Source organism: Amblyraja radiata, chromosome 24 (assembly GCF_010909765.2).
Source record: "Amblyraja radiata isolate CabotCenter1 chromosome 24, sAmbRad1.1.pri, whole genome shotgun sequence".
NCBI classification, from domain to species: Eukaryota; Metazoa; Chordata; class Chondrichthyes; order Rajiformes; family Rajidae; genus Amblyraja; species Amblyraja radiata.
Window position 1 is genome coordinate 18,078,716 of NC_045979.1, and position 6,661 is coordinate 18,085,376.

Consider the following 6,661-nt stretch of genomic DNA (forward strand, 5'->3'; position numbering starts at 1 on the left):
TGGTAATGTAGAGGTCCAAATTGTGTGGCTGGAAAGGCAGCCATCATTATGCCAATTACTTTGGCTACCAATCTGATGGATGGTTTGCTGATGTCAGTGAGGTTTTATAAGCCTCTATTAAATCTGTAGCCTTTCCCTTAGGCAGAGTCACCGACATGTGAACTGAGTCAATGGTGAAACCCCAGGTAGTCCATAGTAGTGGAAGACGTTAGTTTAGATTTAACTGGATGACATGAATCCCAGTTCCCCAAATAACTTTTTTGTGGCTGTTACAGTTTGTTTGGCCAATTCCAAAGTTTTTGCACATAATGAGTATGTCATCTAAATATGCCATGACCATGTGTATACGTTTCCGTAGAAACGCTTGGGCTGGTTTCAAATTTTTTTGTGAACAGCCTGGGCTGATGATAACCCATATAGGCACTGAACAGTAAGCATCTTTAAAATGATGCTGGCCATTGAAGTAACCTTTGGGAATTAATTGTTAAGCAGTAACAAAGGTATCTATTTTGTTAGATCTATGATGATGCGATGACCATCATCTTTTTGTTTATATATTGGACATGAATTTTAATGGTTCGTGTTGAGTTTTCTCAATTACACCTTTTATGTAAAGCCGCTTCAGTTCAGCTTGCGCTTTTGATTTCTTTTATCAGAAAGCACGAACATTCGGTTCAGTATATGTTGAACTGGAGGGCTGTACTTGTGTATAAACTCTATTGTATATCCCTGGATACTGCTTAAGATGTAGATATCGGTTGTTATCATGCTACATGCATTCAAAATAGAGTGTTATCTCCACCCAATCTCCGTGCCCACTGTTTGTAGGGAACCAGACCCACTTACCTCCATAGTTAGCAGTGGCAGGTTTACCTTTTTGTAGGTTCTTCGCTGTTGTAGCACTGGGGTCTGGATTTACGGTTGGTTTGCGTTGGAGGTCCCACATCTTCCGAGAAGGCCGGTCTGGGCCATGGCCTAAAAGACTCATGTTTTTGAGTACCGGTCCTTCGAGCTTTCACCAGTTTTGCTGGTGGGTGCGTGGGGGTGCTAGGTTCCAGTAGGTTCTCTTGTTCCTGCACCCCTTGCACACTTTCTTCTGCGGACCCCTCTTCCAGGTCAGCCCAGAACTGACCCGCAGTGTTTCCCTCTGATGAGGTAGAAGCACTGTGCAGCCCTCAAAGAGGTACTGCTGTGGGTTATCATAGGGCCCACAGTGACCCGACTCCATGTCCCGGAGTCTGTCACGTTGGAGCAAAGCTCCTTACACCGCTTCTTCCCGCTCCAGCGCTCTCGGGCGCTGGCCGCCGGCGGTGATTTAAAGTCAGACTCCTCTGAGTCCACGACCTTGTTTGTCTTGTGTCTTGCCTTTCCGCCCGGCCGCGTGGATCTGGCCGGTGCGGAGGCGACATCGGGCACAGCTGATCCCACTACGGGTGATCCAAGTGCCGCTGGCTGCTGCTGGCTGCCCGCTACTCCACGGTCCTCCTCCCCAGCTTTGTCCTTACTGTCCTTCCGTGGAGTGGATATGGCCGGTGTGGAGGACATCTGGCACAGCTGATTCCATGTAGCCACCAGCTTTGTCGCAGCCCGTTGTTTCTGCACCTGCAATCAGCATAGAAATGCAAAAAAGACCGCAGCTCTTACCTGCAGGTCCAAGTTTAAATGGTTGCTACGGGTGAGCGTCATTCTACCCCGTCTGCTGCCGTTAATGACTGGTCAAGTCAACGGCCCCATTTGAATGGTCTCCCGCCCGGCCGTGGTGTTCTGGCCCGCGCCGGACCAAAAGTCGGCACTGCTCTCCTTATAACGGGAGATAAACGTGCCTTTGGCTGCTGCTGCCGGCTGCCTGTGACACCGCTGTCTCCCCCAGCCAGCTTCACTAGCAGCACTGTGGACACTCCTTTGTCCAGCTTCCCCTCCTGTACAGACCTAGCGCGGGGAAACATTAGTTTTGCTCCCTCTCCCGCCCGGCCCGGTGCGGGAGCGAGTCGGGAGCGAAAGTCGGGCACAGCTATTCCCATTACGGGAGCCGACTCCGGCCGCAGCTGTAGTCCCCTGTTGCGCTTACTCCACCTGGTTTAGCCACGGCAGGAGCGCAATCTCCTTTTGTCCCCTAATATTAAAAAGGGGACAGAGCACAAATACAACCCACTGTCTTTGTGGGTTGTTGGCTCCCATTTCCTCCACCCGTTTGGGGTGAAGTTTGGCACTCGCTCCCGTTATGGGAGATAGTGATGCCGACGTCCGTTGCTGACTGCCTGCTGCTGTTCAGCGGCAGCTCGGCAGCCTTCCTGCAATCAAGAAAAAGGTAAGGAAATCTCTTACCTGTGTTGCTGGTTCTCAACCTGCCGTTTCGGGAGGAACGTCCTTCCTCCCGCTGTGATTTCCGCAGCTCCACGGACCCATGTAGCGTCCTCGGGGCTGTTGTCCGAGTTTGTCGGACTGACGGCTCCGGAGTCGAAGCTGAAGACGCACGGACTCCCGCTAAGGGAGACTGTCGTGCCACTGGCCGTTGCTGGCTGCCTGCTGCTTGCAGACTCCTCCCCCGCCAGCTTTCAACAGCCTTCTGTAGAAAAAAGGTAAGTATGGAACGAAGTTCCCTTACCTTACTGTTGCAGGTTCGAAATCCTGCCGTTCGGGAGGAACGTCCTTCCTCCCGACAATGACGGGTCGCGCAATGCGTGTAGCGCAATGCGTGTAGCGCAATGCGTGTAGCGCAATGCGTGTAGCGCAATGCGTGTAGCGCAAGCGCCTGGCGGGCTTCTTCACGTAGTCACTCACGTGACTCCGAAGTAAAATTAATCTCTGCAGCTTACTTGAGGCTGTGTGCCTTGTGTATATTTTCCATAAACAAACCCGGCCAGAATGGAAGTGTATTTGACCCAGGCAGAGGCTACAGTTTGAAACGAGAGGAGTGATTCACAAAGAGATGGCGAAATTATCCATGCTGCATGGTTTAGTTTAGTTCAGTTTAGAGATACAGCATGGAAACGGGCCCTTCAGCCCACTGAGTCCACACCGACCACAAATAACCCATTCACACTAGTCATTAGGTTATTGTCATGTATATCGAGGTACAGTGAAAAGCTTCGTTTTGCATGATATTCGATCAGATCAGATAATACGAGACACAAATACAACCATGCCAAACTCAAGTGCAATAGATAGAGCAAAGGGGAAGATACAGAGTGCAGAATATAGTTCTCAGCATTATAGTACATCAGCTCCGTAGACAAAGTCCAATGTCCGCAACGGTGTAGAGGAGAATAGGACAGTACCCCAGCTTATGGGAGGACCGTTCAGTAGTCTGACAACAGAGGGAAAGAAACTGGAAAGCAGGTGGTTGAGGGGAGACCTGATAGAAGTATGTAAAATTATGAGATGCATAGATAGGGTAGACAATCACAGCCTTTTTCCCATGATGGAAATATCAAATACTAGAAGGCAAAGCTTTAAGGTGCAAGGGGCAACGTTTGAAGGAAATGTGTGGGGCAAGTTTGGTGTCGGTCGTGATGCTGGGTTGACAATGGCTGCATGGGCACTCATGCGAGGATGAACTCACGTTGTATGGTTTATTTCTGTATGACAAGAAGGCCCAGGTCCACACAGGAGCGTACACCTTCATCGGCACTGAGGAACGACTGTTAATTAGGCCCAGTCTCCATCCCCTTCCTCTCTCGCTTCCCCTTCCCCGTCATAGAGTGATACAGTGTGGAAACAGGCCCTTCGGCCCAACGCACCCAAACCAGCCAACAATGTCCCAGCTACTCTGGTCCCAGTTGCCTGCGCTTGGTCCATATCCCTCCAAACCTGTCCTATCCGTGTACCTGTATAACTGTTTCTTAAATGATGGAATTGTCCCAGCCTCAACTAGCTCCTCTGGCAGCTTGTTCCATACCCCCACTGCTCTTTGTGTGAAAAACCTACCCCTCGGATTCCTATTAAATCTTTTCCCCTTCACCTTGAACCTATGTCCTCTGGTCCTCAATTCCCTTACAAAAGACTCTGTGCATCTACCCGATCGATTCTTCTCATGATTTTGTATACCTCTGTAAGATCTCCCCTAATCCACCTGCGCTCCATGGAATAGAGACCCAGCCTACGCAACCTCTACCTGCATCTCACACCCTCTAACCCTGGCCACTTCCTTGTAAATCTTTTCTGAACTCTTTCAAGCTTGACAATATATTTCCTATAACATGGTGCCCGGAACTGAACACAATATTCTAAATGCGGTCTCACCAACATCTTATACAACTGCAACATGACCTCCCAACTTCTATACTCAATACTCTGACTGATGAAGGCCAAAGTGCCAAAAGCCTTTTTGACCACCTTATCTACCTGCGACCCGACTTTCAAGGAACCATGCACCTTTACTGGAGAGAAAAGTTTTTTTGGCCTTCCATCACAGCAACGTGATGGATGTTTATGTAAATTATGTTGTGTCTTGGGTCTATTTGTTTGTAATGTATGGCTGCAGAAACAGCATTTCGTTTGGACCTCAAGGGGTCCAAATGACAATAAATTGAATTGTATTGTATTGTATTGTATTACTCCTAGATCCCTCTGCTCTACAACACTACCCAGAGGCCTACCATTTACTGTGTACCATCTTCTCCATCCCCTTCCCCTTCCTCTTCCCTCCTGGCAGGGTTTTTTGGGTGCAGGACTGACATGGTGCAGTTGAGTTGGTGCAGTGACCACTAATTGTTCCCAGCTGTGGCTCATTTAGCCGGGCCCTGGGTTTGCTGCAGAGTTCCGGTGTTTTCCAGGCGGTGTTGGTGGTGCTGAGCGTGGGCTTCCTGCGGCCTGCCTGCCGTTGCTGGGGATGGGAGCACACGTCGTCACTCGAGGTACAATGGGACTTCATTCCAGAGTCCAGTGCTGGTTCCCTCTGGCTGTAGAGCTAACAGCTCACACTTGCCACAACATGGTGATCAAACATTCCCAAAGCCTTAAAATGTGAGGGAAACCAGTAAAAAAACGCAACACAACGGGACCTGGGCATGTTCTGTATAGTTACTATTGATGTGTTGGAAGGAACTGCTGATGCTGGTTTAAACCGAAGATGGACACAAAAAGCTGGAGTAACTCAGCAGGACAGGCAGCATCTCTGGAGAGAAGGAATGGGTGATGTTTCGGGTCGAGGCCCTTCATCAGACTGAGAATCAGGGGAGAGGGACACTAGACATATGAAACGGTACAAAGAACAAATGAAGGAAAGGGATGCAAAAGGAAAATGCAGACAAAGGCATTTGTGCTTTCCATTGGCCCTCTCCCTCAGTGCCATTTTCAATTCTTTCCCTTGCTCCCCTTAATATCCAGAACTCCATTGATCTCTGAATGAACTCAATGTTTTAGCTTCCAGGGACCTCCAGGAAAGATATTCAACAGTTTCCGCCTCTGGTTGAAGGAATTTAACCTTGTCTCAGTCCTAGATGCCTTGCTCCGCACTCCGAGACTGTATAATCTATGGGTTTTTTCCAGCGAGACTTTCCGAGAATGAGAGCAATTTTAAGTCCGTTTTCTGTTTACATTTTCCTTATATGGTACAGTTAGACACTGAGGCAGATAACTCTGCCAGTCTTTTCCTGGCATAACAACGTTAAACAGTATAAGGTGGCCCTAAAACATTCCAGAACTTGCATTTCGTGAACAGAATCTTTCTGAAGCCTTGTTGAGTTTAAATCTTTTCATAAAATTATAAAAATAGAACACTGACACATCAAACTTTAACTTTCCTTGTGCAAGCGGTAAGGAATTTGACTAACAAGTCTATGATAAGGTTATAGCACTGGTATTTCTTGTATAAATGGGTAGGATTATCCTTCAGAATCATTGACCTTTTAATTTAATTGCTGTTTGTAACATGAATTCCTTAGTTTGACCTTACAAGCAGCACTTTAGTTTATTTTGTGTTTTTTTATATCCTCTATGATTACAGTTCTGCAGAATCTTAGCATTCAAGAGTCATGTTGTCATAGAGTCATACAGCATGAAAACAGGCCCGTTGACCCAACTTGCCCACACCAACCAACATGCCCCATCTATAGTAGTCTCGCCTGCCTGTGTTTGGCCCTTTTCCCTCTAAACCTATCCTATCCATGTACTTGTCTAAATGTTTCTTAAGCATTGTGGTAGCACTTGCCTCAACTTGCGCCTCCGGCAGCTCGTTCCATACGCCCACCGTCCTTTGTGTGAAATTGTTTGAATAAGATTGTTAAGAGTTTGGACACGCTAGAGGCAGGAGACATGTTCCCGATGTTGGGGGAGTCCAGAACCAGGGGCCACAGTTTAAGAATAAGGGGTAAGCCATTTAGAATGGAGTCGAGGGAACACTTTTTCCCCACAGAGAGTTGTGAGTATGTGGAATTCTGTGCCTCAGAGGGCGGAGGTGGCCGGTTCTCTGGATACTTTCAAGAGAGAGCTAGATAGGGCTCTTAAAGATAGCGGAGTCAGGGGATATCGGGAGAAGGCAGGAACGGGGTACTGATTGGGGATGATCAGCCATGATCACATTGAAGGGTGGTGCTGGCTCAAAGAGCCGAATGGCATACTCCCGCACCTATTGTCTGTTGACTATAAAAAAGATGCCCCTCAGGTTCCTTTAAAAATTTTCCCCTCAACCCTTAAACCTATATCCTCTGGTCCTTGACTC